This window comes from Molothrus aeneus, chromosome 1, assembly GCF_037042795.1.
Source record: "Molothrus aeneus isolate 106 chromosome 1, BPBGC_Maene_1.0, whole genome shotgun sequence".
Classification (NCBI taxonomy): domain Eukaryota; kingdom Metazoa; phylum Chordata; class Aves; order Passeriformes; family Icteridae; genus Molothrus; species Molothrus aeneus.
This window is the reverse complement of record NC_089646.1, coordinates 2,136,911-2,155,722: the sequence shown is the minus strand read 5'-3', so window position 1 is coordinate 2,155,722 and position 18,812 is coordinate 2,136,911.

The window sequence follows — 18,812 nt, the reverse complement described above, 5'->3', positions numbered from 1 at the left end:
TGAGATCCATCTGGGATCCCTCTGAGATCCATGGACTCAAAGCTTTGCTTATTGGGCTGCACATGTTCAATTTTCCCTCTGCAAATCTATCCCAAACTGGGCAATCTTATGGGAAAAGAATCAGCCAGGGCACCAAGGTGCTCAAAATGCAGCAGAGCCCCTTAAATCCAACAAAGTGGAGGTTTCCCCACACCTCCCTCCCCTCAGGGATCCTCTCCCTCAACTGATTACAGGACACACAAGAAAACACTTTGAAAGTATCTCATGCAAGAAGAGAAAGGGGGGATTTTTAGGATTCTTTTTCCCCTTTCCCTCTAATTTAGGAAGCTCTAGCACCAATTCTTCACCTTTTTGCATGAAGTGACCTTGAGGTGCCTGCACAGACCTTCCGAGAATCATGGAAGCGTGAAAAGGTTGGAAGGGACCTTAAAGCTCATCCAGCCCCACCCCTGGATGGGCAGGGACACTTCTCACTGTCCCAGGCTGCTCCAAGCCCCATCCAACCTGGCCTTGGACATTTCCAGGGATCCAGGGGCAGCCACAGCTGCTCTGGGAATTCCATCCCAGCCAGGAATTCCCAATTCCCAATCTCCCATCCATCCCTGCCCTCTGGCACTGGGAGCCATTCCCTGTGTCCTGTCCCTCCATGCCTTGTCCCCAGTCCCTCTCCAGCTCTCCTGGAGCCCCTCCAGGCCCTGCCAGGGGCTCTGAGCTCTCCCTGGAGCCTCCTCCTCTCCAGGGGAACATTCCCAGCTCTCCCAGCTCCAGAGCAGAGGGGCTCCAGCCCCTCATATCCCTCTTTTTCTCTCTTCTGGCTTCTGTTATTGTCCAATCCTTTTTTTCTGGCAACAAAACACATTTCCTCTCACTGATGTTTCCAAAAGCTGGCAAATTTTTTTTAAGTACCTAAAAAGGGAATTTTTTTGCCTCCTGCTTCCATGCACATCCTTCCTGAGCTGTGCTCTGCTCTTGCAAAGCTCTTCCTTCATTACATCCATCCCATCAAAACAGCCCCTCTGAGCAAACCCAGGCAGGAATTCCTCACATGGAAATCACCTTTTGCTGGTAATTTCATGGAGAATGATGGACTTTATAGTCTGGACCAGAATGCTTTTTTAATACAATTAATCCCAGTGCAAAATCAGGTCCCTTTTGTCTTCATGGCATCCAGACACATCAGGAATGAAGGAATTTTGTGGGGCAGAGCTCCAGGAGGGATTTTTGAGCTCTGAAGGAGCAGTGCCAAGGAAGCAGGGACTCTTCCCACCTTCAGCCTGTGCTGTAAAACCTGCATTAACCAGCCATTATCTGAGGGATTGTGAGGACAACTGGAAAATTGTTATTTCCTTCTGAAAATCAGGTGTAAAAGACAGACCTGGATTTGTGCCCAGGGAGGGAGAAACCCCTGTGTGTGATCTCAGCGCCTCTCTGAGCTGATTCATTCTGTTCTAGAACTGAATTAATATTGAAACCCTGAGCTATTCCTGAGCTGTGGCACTCCTGGACTCATTGGGAGAGCGACTGGAAGGGGGAAATGAAGAAATTGGGGTTGTGGGGGCAGGAATTGGGGGAGAAGAGGGAGAATCAAGGGTTACAGGGAGGGTAAATATCCCAGTGCTGATCTCTAGGGGACCTGGTCAGCTCTGCTCCTCCAGGAGCTCTTGTTTACCTCACCTGAGGGTGACAGGAGCCCTGTGACCTGTGTCCCTCTGTCCTTAGGGTCACCCACCTCTGTCCCTCTGGGCATGGAGGCAGGGGCCAGGGAGATGCCCCAGTCAAGGCTCTTTGGCCTTGAGCATCCATTAAAGCATTTAATGCAGGGTGCCTGAGAGGGGAGAGGAGAGATGAGACGGTGTGGGAGAAAAGGGAAAGGAAAAAAGGGGGAAAAAGGAGGAAAAAAGGAAATAAAAAAGGAAGAAGAGGGGGAAAAAAGGAAAGAGAAGTGGGAAAAAAGGAAGGAGAAGTGGAAAAAGAAAGGGGGGGGGAAGAGGAAAAAAGGGAGAAGAAAAGGGAAAAAAAAAGGGGAAAAGAGGAAAAAATGGAGAAAAAAGAAAAAAAGGAAGAAAAAGAGGAAAAAGGGAGAAAAAGGAAAATAAAAAGAAAAAAGGGAGAAGGGAGGAAAAAAGGGAAAAAAGGGAGAAAAAGATGAAAAAAGGAAAATAAAGGAAAATAAAAAGAAAAACGGGGAAGGGAGGAAAAAAGGAAAAAAGCGAAAAAACGGGAAAAAGAGGAAAAAAGGGAGAAAAAATGGAAAATAAAAAGAAAAAAAGGGGGAAGGGAGGAAAAAAGGGAGAAAAAGAGGAAAAAAGGGGAAAAAAAGGAAAATAAAAAGAAAAAAGGGAGAAGGGAGGAAAAAAGGGAAAAAAGGGAGAAAAAGATGAAAAAAGGAAAATAAAGGAAAATAAAAAGAAAAACGGGGAAGGGAGGAAAAAAGGAAAAAAGCGAAAAAAGGGGAAAAAGAGGAAAAAAGGGAGAAAAAATGGAAAATAAAAAGAAAAAAAGGGGGAAGGGAGGAAAAAAGGGAGAAAAAGAGGAAAAAAGGGGAAAAAAAGGAAAATAAAAAGAAAAAAGGGGGAAGGGAGGAAAAAAGGAAAAAAGTGAAAAAAGGGGAAAAAGAGGAAAAAAGGGAGAAAAAAAGGAAAATAAAAAGAAAAAAAGGGGGAAGGGAGGAAAAAAGGGAAAAAAGGGAAAAAAGGGGAAAAAGGAAATAAAAAAGGAAGAAGAGGGGTGAAAAAAGGAAGGAAAAGTGAAAAAAGGGGGGGGAAGAGGAAAAAAGGGAGAAGAAAACGGAAAAAAAGAAAAAAGGAAAAAAGAGGAAAAAAAGGGAGAAAAAGAGGGAAAAAGGGAGAAAAAATGGAAAATAAAAAGAAAAAAAGGGGGAAGGAGGAAAAAAGGAAAGAAGTGAAAAAAGAGGAAAATGAAAAGAAAAAAAATGGGGAAGGGAGGAAAAAAGGGGAAAAAGAGGAAAAAAGGGAGAAAAGGAGGAAAAAAGGGAGAAAAGGGAAAAAAGGAAAAAAGGGGGAAAAAGAGAAAAAAAAGGAAAAAACAAAAAAAAAAAAAGGAAAAAGAGGAAAACAGGGAGAAAGAAAGGAAAAAAGGAGGGAAAAGCGAAAAAAAGAGTAGAAATTGGGGAGTAGAAGCTGGAGTTCAGCTGTCCCTGGCTGTGGTCACTGCTGTCACCTTGGAGAGAGGTAACAGAAACCTCTTTAGATCTCTACAAATTCATTTCTGGTTGAAGTTTTGTAACAGTTTCCAACCATCTCCATTGTCTGTGGGTACTGCATTCCACCATGGGTTTTGGAAATTCTTCTAATTGATTACTGCTCTGATAAAATAATTCCAGTTCAAAAATCCTCTCTCCATTGGATTCACTGGGAAGGGACATGGGATGTTTGGTCAGATTTTAACACAGCAAAGAACAAAAAATCATAAAAATAGATGAGGATGAGGAGCAGGTTTGGGCAGTGCTTTCTCTCTCTCTGTTTCTTTCTTTTTTCTTTTTTTTTTTTTTTTTTGGTTGGTTGGTTGGTTTTGGTTTGTTTGTTTGGTTGGTTTTTAGTTTGTATTTTTTTTTTTAATAGTGAATTTTCTGGGAATGGAGATTGGCAGGGAAGAGAAGATAACCAAAAAAATCCACATTGAAATTGTTTGGGGGGTACAAAAGGTGGGAGAAAATTTCTATGAGGAAAAAATGAAAGTATTCCCAATGCAGGTCCAAAACATCAACAGATTTCCTTGGATATTTCAAAATATGACCTTTTTGCCTGTAAATTACAAGCTGGCTTATTAAAAAAATAAATCCCAGAGTGCAAAGGAAAGGCTGGAAAAGGAGGAGTGAAACGCCCTCAGAAGGGAACAAAACTGAGCTCCATGGGTGTCCTGGGCTGAGCTAAAAGGACATTTGCTGTTCTCTGGCTTCATTTTTTGATGGAAAACCTTGGAAAAGAAGAAAAAAAGACCAAATTCCTTTGGTGTCTGCAAACTACCTGAGCTTCCTCCTGAACCCAGGCTGGTTTTGGGTTCTGGGAGACCCCACGTTGTCCAAAGCAGCTCTTGGGTGGCAGGAGTGTCCCCAGGGATGTGTCCTCCTGTGCTTCTCCAGCCTGTGGGCAGCCACACTTATCGCAACAAAAATGGGAAAACTGCTGCTCCTCAGTCCCGCTATTCCCAACCTGAAATTCTGGAGAAAAATGAGGCTTTTTGGCATTTTTAATGAATTGCTCTGAAGTTGTTGACAGATGCTGTGGCTCAAAACGTTGGGATATTTCTAGGACATTTACCAGGGGAGTTATTCCCTGAGTCCACCACCCCTCCAAGCCTTTTTGGGATGAGCAATCCCATCTTATGGAATGCTGAAGGAAAAGGGATCCAGCTATAGTGGATATTTTTGCTTTTGACAAAGGAGAGGAATGAGGAGGAGGAGTTCATCTTATTAGAAGGCTAATTATTATATTATATTATATTATATTATATTATATTATATTATATTATATTATATTATCATTATATTATATCATTATATTATATCATTATATTATATATTATTCTATTATTCTATTATTCTATTATTCTATTATTCTATTATATTATATTATAATATTATATTGTTATATTATGCTATGTTACATTTATATTATATTACATTTAAATTGAATTTGCTAAACACTTAATTGTCCTTTACTGTGCAGCACCTGGGACTGTCAGCTGACAGTCTTGATACACACACACTTGGATTTCATTGGTTAGTGAATTAAAACACTTACACTACAATTTAATTACTAATTTTTTTTTTAGGTAAACAATCTTCTACAATGCATTTCACTTGTCAACAAACACAAGCACAGCAAATAAGAATTTTTTTTCCTTTCTCTGAGGTTCAGAGAATATGAAACCCAGAAATATTCTTGGGAAGAATCGTGCCTTGCTTTTCTCTGTGAAGAGAAATGTGGCAACATCCAGCCAAGAGATCTGGCAACCCTTCAGCTGCAGAACAGCCAGAAACAAACTGAGCAGAAATATTTCTGTAGCCACAACATCAAGCCCACCCATTGAAAGTGTGTCAGGGATTTTCCAGCCCTGCTGAAAATTCCTTCTCTTTGCTTTTATTTTTGGAGGACGGGTGATGCTGGTGGTGTTATTTCACTTTTTTTGGATGTTTCCTGCTAATAAAAGTGTTTTATTTCACAGTGCTTTGCTTTCTTTGAAACTGGGCTTATGATTTCCTGCTGGAACTGAGATGTCATTGTCTTGAAGGCTGTCATCTGCCTGGTCCCCAGCCAGAGTCTCTGGGAGCTGGGTGTTGTCACCTGGCTTGGTTTGTGAGCACTGCCAGGTTTTGGCCAAGTTAGGAGAAGGTTCCTGTGAGTGATTCCTGCTCCTATGAGTAAAATGAGCCTTTTGAAAGAAAGCTCGAGGTCAAAAGTCCTTTTAACAAAGGCCTGGAGTGCCAAGACAAGGGGGAATGGGTCCAAACTGACAGAAGGTTGAGATGGGATACTGGGAAGGAATTCCTCCCTGGCTCAGGCTCCCAGAGCAGCTGTGGCTGCCCCTGGATCCCTGGAAGTGTCCAAGGCCAGCCTGGATGGGGCTTGGAGCACCCTGGGATGGTGGAAGGTGCCCCTGGGTAAAACTGGATGATCCTTAATATCCCTTTCAACCCAAACTGTTCTGTAATTCTGGAGTTTCTGAGCATAGAGTATTTTTCCTGCTGCTCTACCTGTTTACTGCCAGTGGTTTTGCCTCCCTGCCCAGCCAAAAATACAGAAATAATAATTTTACAAGTTCCAGTTGCTGCTCAAGTTCTTGCAAACCTCATCCCAGCCTGCTGCATCCCTGAAATCCTTTCCCAGGATTGTTTCCAGTTAAGCAACAAAGCAAAAATTCCAGCTTTCAACAGGTAACTCCAAACTGGGAAAATTCTGAATATCACTGGGGCCTTCTGGTTTTGCTGTCATCTGTGCAAATCTTTGACCAAACCCAGTCTGGGAGACAACCAGAAGCCCTGGAATCTTGGAGCATCCCAATTTCTGTGCCCACAGGGCTGGGTGAGCTCAGAGTCACAACAAGGCTGTGTTGTCTGGTGAGTGTTTGGGATGTGACATCACCATGGGGGGGTGTGGATAGCTGGGAAATGTTGGAACCCAGGACATTGCTCTGACTGCCCTGGAGGACTCGAGACCCTGGCAGGGGGCTCAGAGACCTTGGCACAGAGTCAAAACCACCTGTGCCTTTGATTTTAGCCCATGGAAACAATTCCCAACTTTGTGTGAGGAGTTACAAGCCACAAGGGTTTGAGTAGAATGACAGTGAATTTATCACAGGGTGAAAATGTAGAATTTTGGGGATTTAGAGTGGGGATTCAAGAGGCAAGATGGAGGAATCTGGGCATGTCCTGTCCTTCTTCTTCTTCTTGCCCTCCATCTTCTGTGTGATGTTGGCACTTCTGGATTGGTTTAGAGTAGAGACAGACTGTCTAACATGGGTGATAGGTATTGGAAAATTATTGTAAATAAAGTACAGGTAGGTTTTAGTATAAAAAGCCAACACCACCCCAAGGGTGGTCAGTGTGCCACAACCCGACCTGCTGGACAGATCTCAGCAGGTCAGAGAGAGAATGGAATGGATGAGAGAAAATAAACAACCTTGAAAAGCAGAGCTGAGGAATCTCGACTTCTTCTTCGGTCACGGGGCTGGGAAAAAGAGACTTTCTAATACCTTGGGAGCCATTTCAAGCACAGAAACCCAAGAGGGAAGCAGAGCAATGGGAAGCAGGGCCCATCCCCAGTGGAAAGCTGGGATGGATGTGGAGACTCCAGGGCAGGATGCTCATCCTAAAGGTAAGGGGTAACTCCAGATCTGGCCCAAAATCTATCATATATTTGGTTCATCTGCCAAGGAATTTTTCAAGGAATTTTATGTGGGGAAGCAGAGATGAAGCTCAATATGTAGGAAAGTTCATCCTTATTTGTTTCAAATAAATGTTTTCTTCAGAGTTTCAATTTGGGAAATCACAGAGTCATCAAGGCTGGAAGAGAGCTTCAAGATCATCCATTCTAACCATGAACCCAACACCAACATAATCACCCCAAAACTGGATCTCCAAGTGCCACAAAAGCAGGATTTTCACCCATTTTTCACTTTTCTTCCCAGCCCCAAAAGAAACCTTTTGTGTTCTGTTTTCATATTCACTGCACTGAAGAACCTTGGAAATCTGAGTCAAATGGAACTCCAAGAATCTCTGCCTTTGGGGCACTTCCTGCTTCAGGATTCCTGGAAAGCCTGAGGTGCATCAGGGAATGTTCCATGTACCAAATGTGCACATTGCAGAACATCCCCCCTGTCTGTATCCATGTACTAACCTGGGCAGGGGCAAAAAAAGTGGGAATCTTCCCATCACACTATCCAGTTTTTGTGTCAAATCCTGATTTTCATGACATCCAGATAGAAGAATTCCTTCCTTGGTTTTATCACATCACCAGTTTTCCTTCTCTTTTGAAATCAGAGGGTTGGGAAATTCTTTTCCCTGATTTTCCGGTGGCACCCACCAAGGAGAATGTTAGGAGTTAAGTATGGGACAGCTGAGCAGGAACAGACCCAAAATAAATCATGGAACTGGATGGTCTTTAAAACACAGGAATGATGGAATTAGATAGTCATTAAAACACATTAGGTGCTCTTTAAAACACAAAAAGAGGGAGTCTGAAACACACGTCTGGATGGAACTGGGTGGATTTTAAAACACAGGAGTGATGGAACTGCGTGGTTTAAGGTGTCTAAGGTCCCTTCCAACCCAAGCTCTTCAGTGATTCTGGGATGGTTTGATTGAGGATGAATGTGACAGACACAGCCAGGATGGGATGGAGCACCATGATTCCCAAAAAAGATTTAATTAGTCATAATTAGCTAGAGAGAAATTATTAATTCTGTCTCGTGTTCAGCCAATGCCTCCAGATGAGTAAATCTGGCTGACTTAGTGGTGCCTCAGGTTTAGCTTTTATATTTTCAGATTCTGTGCTGCTTTAGTGTGTGGGTCTGAGCTTCACATCAGACCATGCTGAGCTCTGTGCACAGAGCAGGGAGACAAAACAATTCCTGCTCCAGCTGGGCACCAAGGACAAATGATCCAAATCTCAGCCCAAGAGCACAAACACCGTGGGCTGGAGAGAGAAAAACAAGCAGGGTGGGACTGCAGGGGCTGAAGCTGGAATGGGACAATGAACTGCAAGATGCAAATGGAGCAGAACTGATCCCAGGGAGAGAGCCCGGGAGCGCTGGTGCATTTTGGGGCCATTTTGGTTCATCTTGGGTGCAGCCCTGGCTGGGCTCTGGTGCTGCCCAAGGTGCATCCATGGAGGCCTTTTAATAAATCCCTGCTTCATCCTTTAGCTCTGCCCAGCCTCTGTTCTAGGTCAGCCTGCACAAGGCGTCATTAGGTTCTCCTCAATTCCCACACAGCATTCCTGCAGCATGCAAAAGGGAGGCTGGAAAACCAGTGGCAGCTCCTAAACCTGCCAGGGTTTGATTTGGGCAAGATCAGCTTCCAAGGTCAGCACAGGGCAGATGGAAAGGTGGGGAACACGGGGTTGGCTGTGTGAGAGCCCAAACTGAGCCATTCCAAGGCAAAATCCACCCGGCTCTGTCAGAGAGGCACTTCCAGGATAGGCAGGCTGGGCTGGTTTCTGTATGGAGCCCATTGTTCAGCCCAGCTCAGGCCTTCCTCCCTGGTTAATGGCTCAGCAAAGTGTGTTGCTTAATGGTTAATCATCTACTTACATTGTTCAGGAGGAAAAGCAGGCAGATAATGCCCCTTGGCCTGCTGCTCATGTGACAGGCTGACTTCCCAGGCAGCAGGGAAGGGATTTCACACTGGGACAAGGAGGGAGAGGGAAAATGCCAGGCTGGGAGGCTCTGGTGGTTACAAAATGAGCAAAAACACACATGAATCCATATGTGGCTATAGATACACACATTGCTAAATCCATATGTGGCTGTAGATACACACACTGTGTGCACAAACAAAAATGTGTGTAGAGCAGAAACACACACAGATCCATGAAATGAAATGATGAAATTATTATTTCTACCTTTCACTTGCAAGCTTGGATATTTGGTCAGGGCAGTGAGATTATGATTGATGATTATGATATGATGATGATTTTATGTTTTATTATTATCTATAGTTGTAGTTATTGGTATGACTCTTGCAGTTATGTATTTTATCATATATTGTTGTCATTATTGCTGTGATAATGATTATTGATGATGATGATGATGATGATGATACCAGATTATCATCACCATCTGCAGTACCTGTGCTGTGGGCACTGCCCCATAAGCTCCTCCAGGAATGCAGAAACCTCTGGCACAAGGGCACATGGAGGAGTTCCTGTCTGGTCATTAAATTATTATTTCCACCCCAGATGATTTCCCAACTGGCTCTGATTCTGTGATATCTGATCATCATCTTATTTAACTGATGATCAGATATCGCAGAATCAGAGAATGGTTTGGGTTGGAAGGGATCCTACAAATCATCTGTCCATGGGCAGGACACCTTCCCCTAGAGCAGGTGGAATTTCACACAAATGGTTGTGAGCTTACAGGCAAACCTCACTCCAAATTCTTTTAGCAGCAAGTCAGACTGAGAGCCACCACCATTCAGGGTTTCAGGGTCTCAGCAGTATCTCCTCTTACTCTGATTGCAAGTCCTGATCTTGCACACCCCACCCTGCACCCTTTGCTGTCTGAATAGATCCATCAAAGTTGTCATGGAGGATCAGGGGGGCTCAGTTCTACTCTCTGCTATCGTTTTGGAGGCGTTTCTTGTTTGGACATGTCTCACACAGGGAATACACCAATATTTCAATTCCTGGAAGACCTTGGAATCACTGATGTTGGAAAGCCAAGATCATCATCATGAGCCTGGAGCAAAGGAGACTCAGGGCTGCCCCCATCACTCTCTGCAGCTCCTGAAAGGTGCCTGTGCTCAGCTGGCCCTGGGCTCTTTCTCCAGCAGCACTGACACAACCAGAGCACACAGCCTCAAGCTGCACCAGGGGAAATACAGGTTGGATATCAGGGAAAAGTTTTTCACAGAAAGAGTGATAAAGTTCTGGAATGGCTGCCCAGGGAGGTGGTGGAGTCCCCATGCCTGGGTGTGTTTAACAAAGCCTGGATGTGGCACTGAAGGCCAGGGTTTGGTTGAGCTGTTGGGTCATCCAACAGCTCGATGACCTTGAAGGTCTCTCCCAACCTGGCCATTCTGGGAATTGTGGGAATCACGTCCAACCATTCATCCAGCACTGCCAAATCCCCCTGAATCATGTCTCCAAGCACCACATCTGCTGTGCCCCTGGGGACATCTACCTGACCGCCTGGGCTCATCCACGTGAGAAATCAGTTTGTCAGTGTCAAGGAAGGAACCTCTGAGTCAAATTATCTCCCTCAGTGTACTCAGCAAATATCAAACTTCATCATTGCATCCTGGCCTAAACATCTCTGTGTGACAGTGACAAATGTGCATTTGCACCCCAAGTGGAGGGGCAGGCACTGAGTTTTTCTCTCTGTGACAGTGACAGGACCCAGGGAATGGCATGAAGCTGTACCAGGGGAGGGTCAGGTTGGATATCAGGGAAAGGTCCTTCCCCAGAGGGTGCTGGCACTGCCCAGGCTCCCCAGGGAATGGGCACAGCCCCGAGGCTGCTGGAGCTCCAGGAGGGTTTGGACACTGCTCCCAGGGATGCCCAGGGTGGGAATGTTGGGGTGTCTGTGCAGGGTCAGGACTGGATGATCCTTGTGGATCTCTTCCAGCTCAGGATATTCCATGATTCTATGATTCACCTCAATTTGACAGTAGTTTGATTCCACACATAATCAAAATTAAGCCTCCAACTCCATTCCCTTGAGCTGGGTCCTTCCAGAGCATCTGTCCCTTCCCATAGGGAAATGATAGGAGGAAACATCACCCCCAATACACTGGGAACATGTCCTTTATCTATTATTATAATTATTATTAATTATTATTTATTATTATTTATTTGATATTTATGTCCTTCTTATTTTTAACTTAATAACTAATCACTCATGTCTCGTAATGTGGATGTTTTTTGTCTAATTACAAAATACTCCTGAAATCCTTGAAGAAGAAGGTGAAGAAGAAGGACTAGTTACTGCTCTAAAACTTTTATCTTAGCTTTATATATATATATTCCTGTATTCTAAACCTTTAAACTCTAAGTTTCCCACCCTGTGATATCACACATTTCTATTCAAACTCCACACCCACAATCCCAGTTCTGTCATTCCATTTTGGAAGCTTCTCCATGGCCTCAGGTCAGTGCAGTGTTCTCTTGGGGGTCAGTGCCTGGCAGCACAGAAATCTGAAATTCTCAGCAGCCAGGGCTCCAACACTTAATAACTCCCTTGATCCATTCCCATCACCCTGAGCAGGATATAACCATTTCCCTATCTCCTAAAACACACAGCCTGGCCCCCCAAGACCAGGAAACAACACCCAGGAGGGGAAAAAAAGAGACACCTGAGCCACTCAGGGCAGACAGACCAGACACAGGACTACCCTCAGCAGCCTTGGGGCCTGTGTGACTCAGCAAGGTCAACACACTTCAAGTCCACTCCAGGAACAACAGCGCTGACTTTCTGTCATCATCCCAGGAGGAAAGAGGCAGGAGGAGAATGGTCTGCAAACACTTGGAGTGTTTGTTCCTCCCAGGAGGACACTTGGCACTTGGGAAGTACTCACAGCCTTCCAGGGCAGGGATGAGTAACCTTTGAAGTGCAGGTTCCCTTCCCACCTGGAGGGCTCCACAGCCTGGCTGGATTCTTGTGTCATGGAGCCGATTTTGTTGTTGTTAAGCAGTGATGTCACCCAGGATGGTGGGGACAGGTCATGGCCACCAGGCTGGAAAAGAGGATCAGCAATTGGAATTAATCCCTGTCTCCAGGGGAAAAATGTGCTGAGGGTTCTAAAAGCAGGGGGAATGGGACAGGCTTCCCCTCAAGGGAATTTAGAGTGAGGTAAACACAGCCAGGCTGAGCTGGCAGGGATCTTTTTGGCTGGGTCCAGACAGGAACTCCTCCATGTGCCCTCGTGCCAGAGATTTCTGCATTCCTGGAGGAGAGGAGCTTATGGGGCAGTGCCCACAGCACAGCTACTGCAGATGGTGATGATAATCTGGTATCATCAATAATCATCAATCATAATCACACCAATAATGAGAATACTCTATGTGGCATTCACATTCTCGGAAAAATCCTTTCCCCCAGGATTTTTCTCCTGGGAAGCTGAGAAGCCTCAGAGAAAAGGAAAACAATTCTGATCTCATTTGCTTCTCCTGTGTTGTGCTCACATGTGGAATGTGTTTGGAGATTGTTTACCCACAGGTGATTGTTTCATTGGGTTCTGGTGTGAGTTGTTTTCACTCTTTGGCCAATCAGGGCCCAGCTGTGTCAGGACTCTGGAAAGAGTCAGGAGTTTTCATTATTATCTTTTTAGCATTCTGTCTGTATCCTTTCTGTATTCTTTAGTATAGTTTAGTATAGCATTCTTTAATATAATATAGTATCATAAAATAATAAATTAGCCTTCTGGGAACATGGAGTCAGATCCATCATTCCTCCCTTCATCAGGGGACCAAGCAAATACAATAAATATATAATAAAACCATAACCATAATAGTCATCCTAATAACTACAACTATAGATAATAATAAAACATAAAATCATCATCATCATGATGATAGTCATCACATCATAATCATCAATCATAATCTCTCTGCCCTGACCAAATATTCAATGAATACCAAATATCCAAAGATAACAAAGGAAATCTGACATCAAAGGGTACCAGGGATGGCTTTTCTTCTGCTCAGGGACAATAAGTCAGAGCCCTCTCCCCCCATAGTCCTGGATCTGACCTGTCTCAGGACCCCATCCTCATCCCAGCACAGGAATCCACCTGTTCTTCCCAACACAAATCCTTTCTGCTGCTCCAGGGAAGGATGTGCCCCCCTGGAGAAGGTCAGAGCTGGAGAGCTGAGATGAAAAGAGCTCTCAGTTGATGCCCTGTGAAGGGCAGTGGAGGGACAGCCAGCCTTGTTTGGTGTAGGGGACACCGAGAGGTGAGGGGGTCACTGCATCCACTGGGAATAAACTTGTGCAGAGGGGAGGGAAAACAGGCTCTGAATGCAGTGACACAGGCTGGAGTTAAACATTAGTGTGACCTGTCTGCAGGCCTGGCTGGCAGGGCTGGGGGGTGGAGGGGTCACTCAGAAATCACCAGCTTGGTTTGAAACCCCAGGAACCTCAGGACACCCAGGAAATTCACTCAGGAGCTAAAATTCACCAAGGCAAATGGTAGAATAACAAAGAGGATTTTACTCAAAGGAGCAAAGAGAAAATATCTCCTCGTCCTCAAGACAGAAATGCAAAGTAACACGCAGAAAAACTTCCCCTGCACAAAAAATGAACCTATTCAGAATAAACACAGTTTATTTTAAATAGACAATAAACTGCCTGTTAAAATACACATTAAACTGCCTGTTTGTCCCCTCTGTTTTAGCCCAGCTCCTTCTCCATCCAATTCCAACAAACCCTCCATCTTTTGGGATCTCACCCCCCTGGAAGACACCTGTGCTCTGATTGCTTTGATTTCAAGCCTTTGCTACCAGGCTGATTTTTTTTTTTTTACTCCAGGAATCCAGGAAAAACCTATCTGAGGAGGAGCTTAAATGCACTTTCATGCCTGGTACAAAACCCCAGGATGGTCTGGGTTGGAAGAAGTGTTGTAGATCATCCAGTTCCAACTCCCTGCCATGGGCAGGGACACCTTCCACTATGCCAGGGTGCTCCAGCCTGGCCTTGGACACTTCCAGGGATGGGGCAGCAGATGAAAATCACAGGAACTTTCTCCAGTCTGGCCAGCTACATCTTTTTGAGGCCACTTTTCCCTTTCCTAAGGACCCACAAAATTCAGTTTCAATTCAGGTCCCAACTCATTTTCTGCAGATGGCATCTACAAGCTACAGAAAATCAGTGTTTCATCCATCCATCAGTCATTTCTACATCCTTCCTCCCTGCAGATCACTCTGCTGCTTCCTGAAGCCACTCTCCACTTTCCCCATCTCACTCTTTTAAAGCTTTTTTTCTTTTTTTTGTCTCCTTTTGCATTGTCCTAAAAAAGAAACTGAAATTCCTGGCTGTGCAAGGGAAGAGAAAGGAGATGATCCCCCAAAAAATGCCCAACACAGACCACTGCAAACCAATAAAAGCAACCAGAAGCTCTGTCCCCAGCCAGGTTTCTCTCTCCAGCAGGTCTAAATTGTTTGCCACGCTAATTTTCTGCTAAATAAAAACTTCAGGGTTTAAATTTCCAGTCCTTTATGAAGCCATTGCTCTTGGCCACGTGATCCCTACAAAAACAGCTTGGGTAAAACTCTTGACATTGATCCTGGGGGATTCCCCTTCTGAATGTTCCTGCAGCAAATGGTTTTATTTTATCACTTCCCAATAAAACCTGAGCTCTGGGGCTCTCAGGTCTGTGGCCAAAGGAAAATCTGGCAGCAGCCCAGGGCAACTCGTGACTATTTAGGAGACTCTTGGTGCCAGAGTTCATGCCCAAGAAAAGGATGAAAAAGCACCCCCAGGTCCCAGTGACCACAAGTTCACCAGTTTGGCTGCTTTCTTCTCCTTCCCCACTGCCCTTAAACCTCTGCTGGCCACAGGAAGCCTTTGCATTAACCTCCAGACCTTGAAGAAATGGGATTTGGATGCACATTGAAACACCTAAATCTTAGCATCTGCACCTTGATGGGGTTTGACCATGGGGACTTCCTGCCACCTAAAATCCCCCATGGGCTGCCCCACCTGCATGCAGACATCCAAAAGGTTTGATGGTCTGCAGGTGGATGTCTCAGGTGCCCCACAGTGTCTCAGACAACATTAAACACCCTCATTGTGTTACATTCACATTCTCGGAAAAATTCCTTCGCCCAGGATTTTTCTCCTGGGAAGCTGAGAAGCCTCAGAGGAAAATGAAAACAATTCTTATCTCATTTGCTTCTCCTGTGTTGTGCTCACATGTGGAATGTGTTTGGACATTGTTAACCCACAGGTGATTGTTTCATTGGATTCTGCTGTGAGTTGTTTTCACTCTTTGGCCAATCAGGGCCCAGCTGTATCAGGACTCTGGAAAGAGTCAGGAGTTTTCATTATTATCTTTTAGCATTCAGTAAATATCCTTTCTGTATTCTTTAGTATAGTTCAGTTTAGTATTTTTTAATATGTTATAGTAACATAAAATAATAAATTAGCCTCTGAGAACACGGAGTCAGATTCATCATTCCTTCCTTTGTTGGGGATCCCAGCAAATCCAATAGAAGGGGACAAACGCTGTCCCATGGGCAGGCTGCATTCCCAGTATTGTATTGTGGGGTGCCCTGTGGCAGGAAGGAATGATGGATCGGACTCCATGTTCTCAGAAGGCTAATTTATTATTTTTTGATACTATATTATATTAAAGAATGCTCTACTAAAACGATACTAAAGAATACACAAAGGATACAGACAGAATGCTGAAAAGATAATAATGAAAACTCCTGACTCTCTCCAGAGTCCTGATACAGCTTGGCCCTGATTGGCCACAGAGTGAAAACAACTCACAGCAGAATCCAATGAAACAATCACCTGTGGGTGAACAATCTCCAAACACATTCCACATGTGAGCACAACACAGGAGAAGCAAATGAGATCAGAATTGTTTTCATTTTCCTCTGAGGCTTCTCAGCTTCCCAGGAGAAAAATCCTGGGCGAAGGCATTTTTGAGAAAATGTGAATGCCACATTCCCAGCTCCTGTCTGTTATTTCAGCCTCCCTCTTGCCGGGACAGAAATGCCAGGCCCACTTCTAATTCAGGGAACTGAGGAAGGGAAATGTGAGTGGCTCCTCTCGGAGGAAACACCACCAAAGGCTTCTCAGCTATCTCGGGAACGGCCTTGGCCACCCGGCCCAGCCCCAGCCCGGTGAGGTTCCTGCCTCTCCTGCCCTGCTTGGGTTACTCCAACCTGGGAGTGGCTGCCAAATATCTGCTGGGGAATCCATGCAGGACCGGCAGTGAGGGATGAGAGAGATGAGCTCACGGGTATTTTCCTTGCCTCTCACCCTCCTGTGAGTCAGTCGCCCCGCTGAGCTGGAGTGGCTGCCCTGGAGAGGCAGAGAAACCTCCAAGGGCAAAATCCCCTGCTCTCCAATGGATGTTTTGGATGGTGGGTGGAAGCTGGTGTTGCACTGCAGAGAAAAACACCTGGAGCAAAGCTTTAGGGAGGGAAGGGGGTCGAGATCTCTCACTGCTCAGAGTGACCCCAAGAAAAGTTGGAAAGTCTCTTCCCGGCCTGGCAGTTGAAGAAGGAGTCAGAGCTCTTCATTTCTTGGTCTCAAGGTTGTTTATTGTGTCTTACCTATAAAAAATTTTCTCCTGTCCAGCCGAGGTCCATCCAGCAGGACAGACAGAGGCACTCTGCCTGCCCCCAGGGCAGTGTTATGTCTTTATACTAAAAACTACATGTACAATATTTACAATTACTTCCCAATACCTATCACCTGTGTTAGACAGTGAGCTTCTACTCTAAACCAATCCAAAAGTGCCACCATCACAGCAGAAGATGGAGGCCAAGAAGAAGAAGAAGAAAGGCTGGACACACCCAGTTCCCTCCATCTTGCCCCCCGAACCCCCATACCAGAAACCCTAAAATCGACTTTTCCACTCCATGATAACCTCACTAATATTCTACTTAAACTGTTGTGGCTTGCTGGTCTTCATCTAAGGTTGGTAACTTGCTCCATGGGTCATAATCAAAACCACAGGGGTTTTTGAGCTCTGTGCCAGGGTCCCTGAGCCCCCTGGCAGGGGTCCTGGCTGCTCAGGACAGCCAGAGGGATGTCCTGGCTCCTGACAGAAAAGAAGCCCTGGAGAAATGATGAGCTGGGATTCCTGCAAAAAACACAGAGATGGGAGCAAGGGCTCCTCTGGGATGGGGAAGCCTCAGGCAGGCTCTGCTCCAGAGCTGAGTCATGGAGCAGGAAAACTTGAAATCACCGTCCAGATCCCCCTGGGAAGAGCCTGCTGGGGTGGACACAGCAACGCTGGCTGAGACCCTGGGACCTGAGCTGCTGTGGGATGGTGTCACCCACAGGACAGGGACACAGGGAATGGGACATTGGGACCCTTTGCAGGATGCCACACTTGGACCCTCACAGGTCACTCCCACAACTGCTTTGCCTGCAGGAGCACATTCCAAAAGCACAACGGTGGGGTTGTGGTCATTTAAAAATTCTCTACAAATCCATTTCCCACAGGGTTGGGGTCAGGGTGAGGACACAGGGTTTGTGCTGCTGCCACACCAGAGGTGACAACAACTCTGGGGTCCTTGTCCAGCATTATCCTTGCACCTGGCATTATCTTTTGCTCCCAAAGAAAACAACAATGACCATTTGGAATTGCCGCTTACACCACCAAACTCCTTGGGTGCTTCCCCCTGGCTCTGCTGTGTCCCTTCCCTCCCGGACAGAAAAATTCCCTTTTCCAGAGCCGTGGCACTGCTCCTATGTGGCACTGCCCTCTGCTGTCGGTGGCTGCGGGGACAGCGCCCGAGGCCACTGCTCTGAGCACAAACACCGGGATTTATGTCACCTGGAGGACCTGGAAGCCACCAAGCTGTCCCAGGAAGACGCTGCATGCGTGGTCCCCGGGCATGACAAGCAGCAAAGTCCTGGAGGAGCCACTGCCTGCTTGGGCTTCCCTTTTTTCCCTGGCTGGAAGCAGAAGTGGGGACTATTTTTGGTGCTGCCTCGCTTTGGAAAGAGTCACACACACAGCCAGGGCATCACCCCGGGTCTGGCAGAGAAAATGAGTAACAGCAAGGGTCTCACTGCCTTTCCATGACCCACAGCTCAACCAGGGGCTGCCTGGAGCAGCTGGAGTTTCCTTCCACGTGCTGGGATCACCAGCTTCTTGGGGATGTGTGTGGAAAATGACTCTTAAACTGCTTTTTCCACCAGAGAAACGCTCAGGAAAAGCCTCCCAGTGATAACATTGCTTGTCCTGGCCTCCACCTACAACCCTGCCTTGCCTTTTCCCAAGCTGGAAGAGCTCGGGTGGCAGGATAAGGACACTCAGCATGACCCTGGCACTGGTCCTATCTCCCAAATTCTCCTCCAGGAAAGGCCTCTAGATGGGGCTTTAATGAAATATTGCTCTGCCCTCTGCCAGATTGTGATGGCCCCATGGGGCTTCTGACCCCCAGAACCCACAGGGGGCTGACTCGGTGCCACTTCACTGGGAGAAGGAAGCTGAGATATTCCCAGATAATGGTGAATCACATGGATTTGAGGAAGCTGGAGTGGATGGGGCACCCACCCCAAGCAAGTTTCAGCCCCCATCCCAAGGGGTGCTGATGCAGAGCCACAGTGGGAGCCCCCACATCCCATGCACAGGTGGATGTGGGAAGCTTTGAACCATGCTTTTCCACAAGGACACTTTTGTTTTGCCAAAAATGTGGTCAGGGACTGGGCTGAGATGTTTTAAACATTAAAAAATTTAGAAAAAAAATCTTTCTCCTTCTCACCCCAAAAATAAGCAGAATCCACACAGTTTGCACAAGGCTGGGAAGGCTGCAAATGCTCAGTGTGAGAATAAATTTATTGAGCTCCCAGTGAATTTTGTGCCACTCCAGGAGCTATTCCAGGATAGAAGGTTCATCCCCATGAACTGTCCCCCTGTGTGGCTCCTGAACCTGTCTGTC